Consider the following 13,826-nt stretch of genomic DNA (forward strand, 5'->3'; position numbering starts at 1 on the left):
AGAAATTATTCTGAGTACCATAGACTCAGTAAAAGGCAGAGGCATATTATACTTTGTCCTGCTTTTGGGTTGGTAGCCTTTCAATGGTCCAAAGCTGAAAGTTGTATCTGTATTCTTGGGACTTGAGAGTGTTCCCTGCATTGAGGCATCATTTGACAAGGAGATAACAATCTGCTTTAAGAAAGTGATAGCGACTCTTGGAAGACTGGCAGGAATGGTAATGAAGCAATGTGCTGTACAGATGAAAATCAATGCTTCAAAGTGAGAATGGTATTGAATTCTCTTTGGAGACAGGGTGATATTCTTGGTAAATTGCAAAAGCATTAGTTTTGCTTTTTGTTCAAAATCAAATGGTGGAAGAGAATATCTGATAGAATGGTGCTAGACTGTTGTAGATTCTATTGGGGTAGGTCTTCTATCCTTCTTGGGCACATGCCATGCTCATCCCCAGCTCCAGGCTTTGGGTGATGCTATTTCCCTTTCCAGAACATCCCTTCCCAGCCCACACTCCTGTGCAAATATCATCCATCCATAATAGTATGAATCAAAGGTAGTTTTTTAGTGCATTCCATGTCCCAGCATTAAATTAAATTTTTACATATTGATTGCAACTCCATAAAGTAAATACTATTATTATCCTCAACTTACAAATAATTAAATTGTTGCTCATAGAAATTCAAAAACTTATCCAAGCCCATTCAGTTAGTGGGGAGGAATCTAAATTTGAATCCAGGCCCTCCTATGCCCGTTACTACTATGCTACACTGCTTTGTATAGTGGGTCAAATATCTTTACTTGCTCCGTAAAGCCTTCACCATCAATTCCTGTCTACAGCCATGTCCTTTTCTTTTACTTCTAATTGCATACACATATTCTTTGCAACATTTATTCCAGCACTTGACCTTATACTATCCTAGATAATTATCTAAGGTATTTATTAAATGAGATTTTTTTTCACATAAGGTTTAAGTTCTTTAGAGGCTATATACATATATATATATATATATTTGTGTATATATATATATATATGTACATTAATCTGTCACAGTAATCCTATGCTGGCCTGATAGTAAGCACTCAGTATTATTGTTGTTGTGTGCCATTAAGTCGATTGCAACCCATAGGACCCTATATGACAGAGTAGAGCTACCCATAGGTTTTCTGAGGCTGTAATCTTTACTGGAGCAGATCTCCAGGTCTTTTTTCCCATGGAACAGCTGGTGGGTCCAAACTCCCAACCTTTTGGTTAGCAGCCAAGTGCTTAACCATTACTCCACCAGACATCATTAAGCACTCAGTAAAAAACCAAAACCAAACCCACTGCCATCAAGTTGATTCCAATTCTTAGTGACTCTGTAGGACAGAATAGAACTGCCCCACAGGGTTTCCAAGGCTGTAAATTTTACAGAAGCAGACTGACACATATTTCTCCCAGGGAGCGGCTGGTGGGTTCAGACTGACGACCTTTTGGTTAGCAGTGAGTGCTTTAATCCCTTCGCCACCAGGGCTCCTCAAAGACTCAGTAACACCTATTAAGTGAACTAAATATCAGTTGGTATAGGTGCAATAAAGTCTCAAAAGATGATAAAATACTGCATTCATCATCCCAAGACCCATTTTCATAAGTATTATGAATCGTGACTGTGGAAACTTCTACCATATCTATATGATCACCCCTTTAGTGTGTCAAGCTGATCAGACTCCTGTAGAAATTCAGCTCTATTGTGCAGACAGGGCAAGTGAGTACATTCCTGAACAATAATTCAGTAGTGACTAGGTCAGAGGGCTGTCAAGTAAGACACTAAAGTGATGTGCTGAAAACAAGCCAGAAGCAATGCAAAAATCAATAAAGACGTCTGAGAAATAGCTGGGGTTGGCCAGACTTTCTGGGAAGGTCTGCCAGGCAGATGTGATCTGGTTTACCCATAAACCAACCATTACTGCAGAGACCAAACAGAAGAGATGTAAGTTGCATTAGGTTCTCTTTCTTGAGGCTCTAGGGAGACATAACAAGATAAGCACATATGTATAATTGACATTTCTGAAAGCACTGGTCATTAGTAAGTCTGTAGGCCAATTCCGAGCCTTCAGGGGAGCACCCTCAGCATGGAACAAATAAGAGTAGAATTACTACTACAGACGACGCCCTTGTGTTTAATGATTATGAAGATGAGTTCTGAGATGAGGCACGTCACTCAGAGATGTGAGACCTGGCCTTGGTTCCTTTACTAGCCATATTACTGTCATCAGAGATTGTGAGGATTCATGAGATAATGCTGTGCGTGCTGTAAATGCTCCAAAAATATTACCTTTTACTACAGTAGTTTCCATTATTAAAAAAATTGAAAATTCCATAGAGTCTCAGAGAATTTTAGCACTCGTGAAGACAGAGAAACTATATTTTTCAAACCTGTCCTAGAAATGAGCAAACTGAGGCCTGAAGAAATGTAATGACTTATCCAAAGCCCCATATCCTTATAAAGATAGAGCTAAGATTAGAACTCAAATATCACTTCTAGGTAAATATTATTTCCATCTATTCTCTATTTTCTAGTCTCCCATGACAGTGAACTGATGCAGCCCAGAGAGATCACAACAAGAAACTACAGAGGAGAAAAATGAACGGGGTCAAGTTATGCTGTACCATAATTATCCTATAGTGTTCACATGTGGAGTTTAAGTGCTGCATCCTTATTGAATGTTAGAGTAAAAAGAATTCATATCATATTAGCTATTTTAAATAAGGTAACACATAAATGCATATCAATTTCTTAGCACAGTCCCTGGCTGTGCTTAATATGTGCTCAATAATGATGGTATTATAGTGAGAAAGAAGGATATATGTGGCAGATACGGGCAGCAATAGGGTACAAAACTATCATTCATTTATTTAATAAATATTTATTGAGCATATACTCTGTAGGTGCTGGGTATGGAGCTCTAAATAAAATCAACATGGGCATTGCTCACATGGAGCTTAAAATCTAGTAAAGGAAACAGGCCATAAACAAGTAAACAAACAATTGTCTTCAATTATGAAATTGTGCTATGAAGGAAAATTAGGGGGCTGAAGAGAACTTGTTTTAAATTTGATTACAGGGATAACCTTGTTGAGAGGGTGACATTTAAACTAAGACTGTAAGGACCAAGAGGACACAATGATGCCAACAGGATGGGATGTAGAAGCTGCCAGGCAGAAGGAGTCACACAGGCCAAAGCTCTACAGAAGGAGAAATATTAACCTGATGTATCAACTGAAAGAAGGCAAATGTGATGGAGCAGAGATGGAGAGGAAGAGAGTGGCTCAGAGACAGGTTGGAGGCTGGAGAAATAGGCAAGAGTAAGTTTGTTCATGAGTCCCTAGGCGGTGCAAATAGTTAATGTGCTTGGCTACTAACAAAAAGATTAGAGGTTCCGGTTCACCCAGAGGCACCTCAGAAGAAAGCCCTGATGATCTGCTTCTGAAAAATCAGCCATTGAAAACCCTACAGAGCACATTTCTACTCCTACCTGCATGGGTTTGCCATGAGTTGAAATCAACAGCAACTGGGACTGGGTTCATGTTTGTTCAGGGACTTTAGGCCATAAAGAGGAGTTTGAATTTAATTTTAAGGGCAATAGGAAGTTATTGAAAGGATCCAATTTAGATTTTCTGCTTTATAGTAAGTGGATCTCTGGAGAAAGAGGAAAACCAGTTAGGTAACTGTTCTGGTAGTCCAAGCTAGGAATGATAGAGGTTTATGGCTTGTCACATGGGCATGGGTGGGAGCAGCGGATGGGAAAAGAGGTAGAGAGAACTAAAATGTATTTTAGAGGTAGTATCTAAGGGCACACACACAGAAAACACATCTATCTTTGATATAAAAAGGGATATAGATAGATGGTCCTAGGAAAACACATGTTAGTTTTAAAGAGTGTGTTATAAAGGTAGGGAACTTATAAGTCACTCTTGATCCGTAGCCATTGCCTCTAATGGTATCACATTTCATCAATTCTAAGAAGCACGTTAAAAACAAACAAAACCATTCAATCTCTCTGAAATCAGGATGTATCTTATAATTGAAGACATATTAAATTAAATAAAACGCAATATTTGTCATTGTTTTTTTTAAAAAAATAGCATAAGGAATTCCCAGGTTTAAAATGAACAACATCTTGGCCATGTGTTATTTTAAATTTATCCAATGAAAGCATCCTTCAAAGAAATCCTCAGGCTCAAGCTGAACAGAACTCAAAAGCTGAGAAATTCAGAGTTCCGTACATCAAAGCTCACTACAGGGCACAAAACACAAGGAATGTTGTTTGTATACCAAGTGTTTGTGCTGTAAATTAACTCCCATCAGTTGAGAAAGCAGGATACTGCTGACAAAAAAATGTAGTGGAGCCTATAAACTCAAGGTTGTTATTTATTTCATGTTACAAAATTATTCACCAAGGAGTAAATTTTCAAAGCATTTCTTGGAGTTGGGCAGCCGAATCCCCTTGTGATGCTTTGAAATTTCACCCACAAGAGCTTAACTACGTTCATTATAACACTAATTATTTTCTGTCTGACTTCAACGCACATTTATTTTTTAACAATATTGCATTTTGCACCATGCTTAACATTGCCAATGCACTCCTAGCAACTCACTAGTCCTGTTGATGTGTAACTTGGTACTTTGCTAGACCATCAGTTGGCACACCCTTCCTGAGTTTATGTGAGATTCTAGATAACTGAGTCCCGGGGAGCATCCATTCATGCATCATGCCTAAAAACTTACCATTCTATGCCAACAGAGCATTGGATTGCTGCTGAGTCTCAACAGCTGACAGACCCATCTGGCCTGTAGCCATCACAGATAGAGAACTCATTTTGAACAAATGGACCATGTTATCCAGGTGGCAATGAGCTGGAGTGGCAATACAGAGCCAGCCATACATATAGACTGAATAGGCAGCAGCCTCTTTACTGGCATTTGAAATAAGCATAAAGAATTCACTGCCCAAGCTTGATCCTGAATACTTGATACTGCCATACCGGCTAAAATTACATTACTCACCCTTTACATTATGCTATAAAGGCTCCACTAAAATGCATGTTTCTTAGGGAGAGTTGTCTTTAGATTCCTAGGCCCTCCACAGCCAACCATACAGAAAAATATTTCTGGCATCGTTGGACCATCCATAGACTGTATCCTAAAACTCTTTACCTAAGCTGACTTGCTCTCTGCTTTCATACTTGTTTTTTTAATCTCCTGATTTGAATTTAGATTTTCCGTCTAGATGTAGGGCCTGTTGGGTTGTTGTTAGGTGCCATTCTGTCGGTTCCAACTCCTAGTGACCCTGTGTACAACAGAACGAAACACTGCCCGGCCCTGCACCATGCTCACAATTGTTGTTATGCTTGAGCCCAGTGTTGCAGCCAGTGTGTCAATCCATCTCGTTGAGGGTCTTCCTCTTTTTCACTGGCCCTCTACTTTACCAAGCATGATGTCCTCCTCCAGGGACTGATCCCTCCTGATAACATGTCCAAAGTATGTGAGACGTAGTCTCACCATCCTTGCTTCTAACGAGCATTCTTGTGATACTTCTTCCAAGACAGATTTGTTCATTCTTTTGACAGTCCATGGTATACTCAATATTCTTCACCAACACCACAATTCAAAGGCGTCAATTCTTCTTCAGACCTCCTTATTTATTGTAGGGCCTAGATAGGAACAATTATAAAACCAGTTCTCATGGAGTCAAGTGTGACTCATGCTGACTCCATGTGTTTCAGAGTAGAACTGTGCTCCATAGGGTTTTCAGTGGCTGATTTTCTGAAAGTAGATCACCAGGCATTTCTTCTGAGGCACCTTTGGAGTTGACTTCAAGGCAACTGGTTTTATAGTTGTTCCTATCTAGTGCATGGGCCATATGCACCATCTACCAAAAAACCAAACCTATTGTCATTGAGTTGATTCTGACTCCCATCTAGGGACTCTTAAACCTTAGATTACTCATAATTAAAATAGAGATTTACGACTGTAACACAGTGGAGAATCTTATTTTCTTAGTAGCTGGTGGGAAGGGGTTTTGATTAGACTGCTGTGAAGTAGAAGAAAGTCCAACAATGGGGCCTAGATTTCCAGTGGATAAACAGTATTACTGTGCATAATCAAGGAGATTGAAAGAGAGGAGAGTTGAGGCTACGGATACTGGGCCAGACAGATGGGGAGAGTTGAGTCAAACGAGACTGGGTGTGAAAGAGCCAATCCCGAGTGACATCTTCAGTAAAACCCATATTTCTCATCAATAGTTTCAGTGTGAGAGGTGTTTTTCCTTTCTGAAAAATTCAAAGCAGTGCTAGGTCCTGCAACAAGATTTGTGAGGAAAGAAGACAGTGATATGCAGGGAAAAAAACTAACTCTGGGTTATATAATACCTGCTTCTTAAGGTTGTGGTGAGGATTAATCAGGATGGTATTGCTAAACAGCTTAGAACAGCATCTGACATGTGTTTTCAATAAATGGTATGTATCATTCCTGCTATATCACCCAATTTTGTTGTAGGAAAAATCACAATGCCTGTGAAATATAATTAAAATTTCCTTTTAAACATACAGTAATGAAAAAGCACTCTTGGTATATAATAACAATAATTAAATAAAAGTTTACAAGCAAAAGTAATATATTCAGCAACACATATTTAAGTGAGAAGGGCAATAGTCCTTTGGGAATGATACAGAAAATTAAAAGAAAGAAGTTTTAATAAAAGAAAGATCACACAATCCCCAAGAATTATGTAGAAAGGGGTAAAATCTCATATTAACAGTCTAGTAGGACATTGTAGATTGTCAGTGAATAAGATCTTAGAATAATTTGCATTGTAATAAGTAAAGCTGAGTTATTGGTTTCTAAGTTATCCCAAGCTACTGAAAGATTCACTATTTATCACATCAACACTTTAAAAAAAAAAATCCCAATGATAAAATGTCACAACTGGTTAAAAAATGTCCCCATCTGGCATCATAGTGGGAGCCTGTTTTAGTGCCAAGCCATGGATATGATAAAGAAGGATTTGCTGAATTGCCTGAAAATGATTAAGTGGTAGTTAGAAGAGAAGCAAATAGTCACCAGGAAAACAAAATTTTAAAACTCTCTGAGTGCTGGTAGGAATGAAATTTTGTACAACTACTTTGGAAAAAAGACTTTTAAGAGCTGCTAAAAATGATTGCATGCTTACCTTACGACCTAGCAATTCACCTCTCAGGCTCATGTTCAACGGCAATGTATACACATGTTCTCCAAGAGATCTGCGCCAGAATATTCTTGGAGTCATTATTAAAAAAAAAAAAAAATCACAATATCCTTCAGCAGTGGAATAGATGAATAAATTATATAGCAATAAAAACGTATGACCTATAGCTATGTGTAACAATTTGAATGATTCTTACAAACACAGTACTGAGTGAAAGAATGAATATTATATGAGCCCATTTATATAAAACCTCAGAAGTGATCTACAGTTAGAAGTCAAGCTAGTTGTCAGTTAGCTTTAGAGAGGAAGAGTGTAATGATTAGGGAAACTTTAGAGTGTTAAACATATTTTTATTTCATGACCTGAGGTGTGGCTCCATTGGAAGATTTACCTTTTCATTCATTGAGTTACATATTTATGATTTGTGTTTCTTTTCTGTGTATATATAGTATGTTTCAATAAAAAGGTATTTTTAATAGAGCAAGAATGGAAGGGAAAATATACCATAAGTAATAATCATAAAAAACACATATAATACTTTGTGCCAGGTACCATTTCGAGGGCTTTATATATGATCTGAGTATGTAATATTTGATTCTCACAATAACCGTATGAGATAGTCATCCACATTTTGAAGAAGAGAGACCAGAGATGTAGAAATATTAACTGTCTTGCAGAAGTTCCCAAGCCAGTAAGATACAGCTGGGATATAATCCAGGTGGTCTGGCACCTGAGTCCCTGCTCCTAACACTACTTTATAAGGCTTCTAATAGTTCCCAAGTACATATGGTGCATCAGAAATTCTGTCCAAGTCCTTTCACATATATCACACCTGTCTGTACACAGGCAGTTATATTGCTATATATTCAGTTGCATCACATCTTATGTCAAGGTCAGATTCTAAAGATAGAGCATGAGACAAATATTGCTCTAAAGATTCAAAACTACTCTTGAAAATCCCTTGGGAAGGCTTTGCGTTCGACTGACATACCAACTTTGAGTAAGTCCAACACTCAGTTCTATCTTCAGTTTGAGAACAGGTGGCTGTTTCTTCAGTTGAGCATGAGATACAGTACTGGGCTTGTGTTCAAAGGCTTTGTTGTATAAAAAGTTATATGTCATAAAGACTTAAAGTTAATTTGGTATGGTGAGATACCTCACACTATGAAAGGCATGCAAGAACAGAGACTAGCTTAAGGAACAAGAGATTCAATGCCCAGTCTTATGTTCAATCTGAAGTGTATGCAGAATCACTCACACAGTTTAAATTTCTGTGTACCTTTCTGTTTTTCTTTCCCTAAGCCCATATCATATGGTTGAATTAACATAAGTTAAATGTGAGAGAAACCCCTCTGGGTATTTCAAGGAGAAAAAGTTTTAGTATATGGAACTTGGGACTTTGCAACTACTAGAAGGACTCTGGAGCAGAGGTCAGAGAAGCCACTACCAGAAGTGATTGAATGAATGGAGCTTACCTGGAAGCTGTTGTGAATCTCAGGAATTTGGGAGCATGAGAGGGAGGGCCAAGGATGATGATCTTAGCCATGTGAAGTATCAAAGAGGAGTCAATTCTCAGGACTACCACTGAAAGCTGCGACAAATCTCAAGGATCTTATCTGCCTGGGACACCAAAGTGGGTGATTTCTGCAACTGGGGCTAGCAAACAGTTTCCAAGAAGTTCCCAAGCCAGTGAGGGAGAGCTTTTCTTCTGCCTTCCAAATGAGAGCCTATTATTGGCCTGCTTTAATCCAGGACTATACAGGGAAGAGGATTCTGAGCAAGGCACTTCTAGGATAGTTGGCAGTAATGCTAAGTTGAAATTAGGAAGCTTAGTACAACTGGTCTTCTAAAAATCTAGAAGTCTAGAATATCTAAACATCTACATTCTAGAAGTCTAAAAAGCTGGAAATCTAGACAAAACCTAAGTATCTGGATGTTCTCTTTCTTTTTTTCTCAAGGATAAAAACATGTCCAGATAAAACTTGCGATTTCTATAGGTAAATTGTAAACATGTAGACAAGAAAAGAGGCTATGCAAGAGTGATTGTGACATGTGCTACAGCCAGAAGGGAAGAAGCATCTTTAAGACAGCATTCAAGACCCAGAAAAGCAAGGCAGTCCTGTCAAGTTCCAGCTCTCACAGGTTTCACTGTACAATAGAAAAGATTAGTTAGGAAAGAGTATAAATGTGTGTGTGTGTGTGCATGCACCTTTGGGCATGCATTATATGTAGTTTACTAAACCATTAATTGAAAGTAGATATGTGTGATGTATGTACATAGACCTTCTACAATTAACTAAAAATAGTTTAATGTATGTTTTGAATGTTAATTTCTAATTCTTCCTCACAAAAGAATTGATTCTATCCTGGGCCAGATGTGACTAAAAAGATGTGATTTTCCTGTCCCTATTTTTTCTTAAATATAATTTATTTTATTTTTGTTGTTGTTGAAAATATACACAGAAGAACATACACCAATTCAGCAGTTTCTACATATACAATTTAGTGACATCGATTACATTCTTCAAGTTGTGCAACCATTCTCACCTTCCTTTTCTGAATTGTTCGCCACCGATAACATAAAGTGATTGCCCCCTAATCTTTCTATCTAATCTCTCGAGTTGCTATTGTCAACTTGGCCCAATGTAGATAGATGTTGAAAGAGCACAATGTTCAAGGCACACATTCTTTACTAGTTAAGCTAAACTGTAGTTTGGTTTTAAGAGGACTGCAGGAAATATTTCTGGTTTAAGGTTTAAAGATTATCTCAGGACAATAGTTTCAGGGGTTCATCCAGCCTCCGTGGCTCAAGAAAATCTGGATTCCATGAGAATTTTCAAATTCTATTCTGCATTTGCCCCCTCTCGATCAGGATTCTTCTAGTTTTACTTCATCTTTCGTCATATTTTGTGAGCATTGAAAATTCACTCCCTTGTACCCTATACCATGCTAACTGCAAAGAATATGTCCATAATTTTGAGGTTCACGCATCACATATAGTGTTCGCCAGTTACTTATTTGTAAACTCTCTGGGTAATCCCTGTTCCTATAAGTAATACCCAGCTCTGTGAAATGCTAAAGATTTAAGAAAGGGCCTATGTACTCTGTATTTTGCCTGCTGCAGTCTGTATTTTGCACTGGGGCATGCCTTTTCTCTCTGCCCTGTGGTATGTTTAAGAGAGAGATGAACTATCTTAGATTCTCTTGCCTCGGGATCAGAAGAGAACAGCTTCTTTAGGGTGCCTGTAATTAAACAGCCACCCACCTCCCTTTGCTCCCTTACTTTCAAAGGAACTGGGGATTTTGCTCTAGTGTGGAGAACACAATCATGGTGTAATCATGGCAACCTGAAACCATTTTCTTTTTGGAGTGAATTTACTTGATTGGCAAATCAGGAACATGCACTATTGTTCTTCTCATGATATCTTTGTAAACAAGGGGGAAATGAGGGATAATTGTGAACCTAGGAAAGTGAAGTTGGTTGAAGAACCATGATCAGAGTATTGATGAGTGGACTGATGTTGTCCCAAAAACATACTGTAGGAATGGCTTGTCGTAATGCTGCTTGACCTGCAGCAGCTCTGTGATTGCTCTGCCCATGAATGGAGGGGAGCTATTTAGGGTAATATACCCTGTTTAGATATCTGTAGTCTAATGGGAGAGTGTACACCAAAAATAATAATTAAACACGTGGTAGGTGCAATGATACAGAAGTATGGATGTGTGGGGAACACGGGCTGGGGTGGGTAGTGGGGAGTGAGGGTCAGGTAAAGTTCACTAAAGAAGGTAAATTCTGAGCTGACTCTTAGGTTCTGAGTTTCAGCCACTTCTTGTAGGTACTTTCAACCAAGTACTTCTTTTCTGGGAGGTTATCGGAGAGTATTAGAGAGATACATATACATATATACAAACAACTGTTTGCCCACTCCTCACAAAAAAGCTAATATGTGCTTAGAAAGATTGTAAAAAAGATGACTATGGTAATTGTCAACAGTAATATCTGGGTACAGTATTGTGGGTGTACTTTTACTTTCTAAACTTCTATATCAGCATTGTTTTCCGTAAGCTTTTACTACTTTCATAAAATCAGAGGAACTGATCTACTTTTTAATTTTAATAAGAATAATCTATAGCCAATATTGAATTTGAAAAGAGAGCTACTCCTCCTCTCTATAAAAATGCTATAAGCAGCTTGACATCTTTTACCTCATTTATGTTTAAATATCTCTGTGGGAGGGCAAGTGTTTGCCAAAAGATACACTCCATCAATTTATCCACAGGCAATTGGTATGATCTTTCTAAATAATTTCAGAGACGAGTTGAATGTGTGGCCCTTTAAAACTACAGCACGAGCTATGGAATTACTGGTGACATTTTTGAACCAAATCTTATTATTTTTAATTGACCAGATACAAGCCCCTCCCTCTTCCTTGTTGAAATCATGGTGCTTTCGAATCAGGTGACTTCGAAGCACAGTTGATCAGCTTTGGAATTCCATGTGTGTCTCTCAACGCTAGTAACACTAGTCTTACTGAAAACTATTGTAAAGCAAAATGATTTGATTCAAAGGAATGTGTCAATTTCAATAGTATTCTGTAACATCTTGTTTACATTTCCCCTTCTCTTTAATAATACTGATTTTTTTTGCTTGGGTTCACTAGATTAGTGCTAAGAAAGAAAATGGATTTGTCACACATATGGCTAATAATTTATGACAATCAAAATGCAATTCAATTTTATTCTTTTCGGATCTGGAGATAAAAAGGTATATCTAGCTACTGTTGCTTTTAAACAACTTCTTCACCTGACTTTAAAGGAGTTCACAAATAGTAGCTCCTTTTTAGGGGAGCCCTGGTGGTGCAGTGATTAAGAGCTCAGCTGCTAACCGAAAGGCCGACAGTTAGAATCCACCAGGCGCTCCACAGAAACCCTATGGGGCAGTTCTACCCTGTCCCTATAGGGTCACCACGAGTCAGAATGAACTCAACAGCACTGGCTTTGGTTTGGTTTTGGAGCCCTGGTGGGGAAGTGTTTAAGAGCTTAGGCTGCTAACCAAAAGGTCGGCAGTTTAAATCCACCAGCAGCTCCTTGGAAACCCTATGGGACAGTTCTACTCTGTCCTATAAGGTCAGTATGAGTCGGAATCAACTCGACGGCACACAACACACACACACACACAGATCCTTGTCTGCCCACCCCACTCCATTTCATTTTGTACATTCAGAACCCACTCGTAACATATTTATGGGGTTGAACAGCCTTTCTGAAGAAGGCTACGTAAATTTCTCTTGTGCAGAGTACCTTCCCTCATGTCTTTAATTTAATTCTGGTGTCCCAGAGCTTCCAGATCCGGAAGTCCTACATCTAACCATGGCATTTCTGGAATAATGGAACAATTAGAAATCCCAAGGTGTACAAATCAAACCAAAACTAAATCCTTTGCCATTGAGTCAATTCCAACTCATGGAGACCCCGTGTATTACAGAATAGAACTGAGTTCCATAAGGCTTTCTTGGTTGTACTCTTTACGAAAGTAGATTGCCAGGCCTTTCTTCCGTGGTGCCACTAGGTGAGTTAGAACCACCAACCTTTCAGTTAGTACCTGAGTTCAAACCGTTTATACCACCCGGGTACCCTAACGGTGTACAAAGAAGGGTAAAAGTCGTGAGTTCTCATCTATTACCAACTCTCTGGTCTGGTTCTGCCAGTGCAAATGAAGGGATCTATCTGACCACGCAAGGACTCTGAGTACTTCTAACACTGACTCAGGTATAGTTACCCAAGCCTCATATATTCCAGCAGAATAAAATCCGCTGTCTCCATTCTGTTAACTGTTTCTGTGAATCACTTGCAAGAAGCATTATAACTTGTAAAAAAACAAAACAAACAAACAAACAAAACTCTAATAGCCCCTAAATCTTATCGTCCTGGTGACAATTAATTAGTAACTATTTTAAGTGTACAATCCCTGGTGGTACAATGGTTAAGCACTTGACTGCTAACCAAAAGGCTGGCAGTTCAAACCTACCCGCCTCAGGTGAAAGATGTGGCAGCCTGCTTCCATGAAGATTTAGAGCCTTGGAATCCCTGTGGGGTAGTTCTACTCTGTCCTATAAGGTCACTATGAGTAGAAATCGACTCGATGGTAATAGGGTTTTTTTGTTGTTGTTGTTGTTTATTTTAAGTGTAAAAAAAAAAAAATTACGTAGTCACGATGATAAATAAAAGACTGCAGGTCCTTGTACACACCCTATTGGACTCTCAATGTCAGACTTTTCTTTACAAGTGAGAATGAAACAAAGAAATTGTCCCCAAACCAGCAGATGATATACTCCTCACTTGTTTCCAGTTTCAAAACCTCATAAACCCCTGAGAGTTTATGCTAATGAGGTGACTAAGGTGAGGGCTGGCTAGGCCCGAAAGAACACAATATGATATCAGCCCACCCTCAGGGGAGGGAATGCTGATTCTATCAGTCATGACTGCGCAATGAGCCTCTAGTAAAGGCTCTGGACGCGGAAGCTCCACCAGCTTCCGGGTTGATGCACGTGAGAGGATAGCACGTTCCCTTATGAGACACAGACGCTTCGTTTTGGGAACCCTCC

The sequence above is a fragment of the Trichechus manatus genome, unplaced genomic scaffold, assembly GCF_000243295.1.
Source record: "Trichechus manatus latirostris isolate Lorelei unplaced genomic scaffold, TriManLat1.0 scaffold00096, whole genome shotgun sequence".
In the NCBI taxonomy this organism is placed as follows: domain Eukaryota; kingdom Metazoa; phylum Chordata; class Mammalia; order Sirenia; family Trichechidae; genus Trichechus; species Trichechus manatus.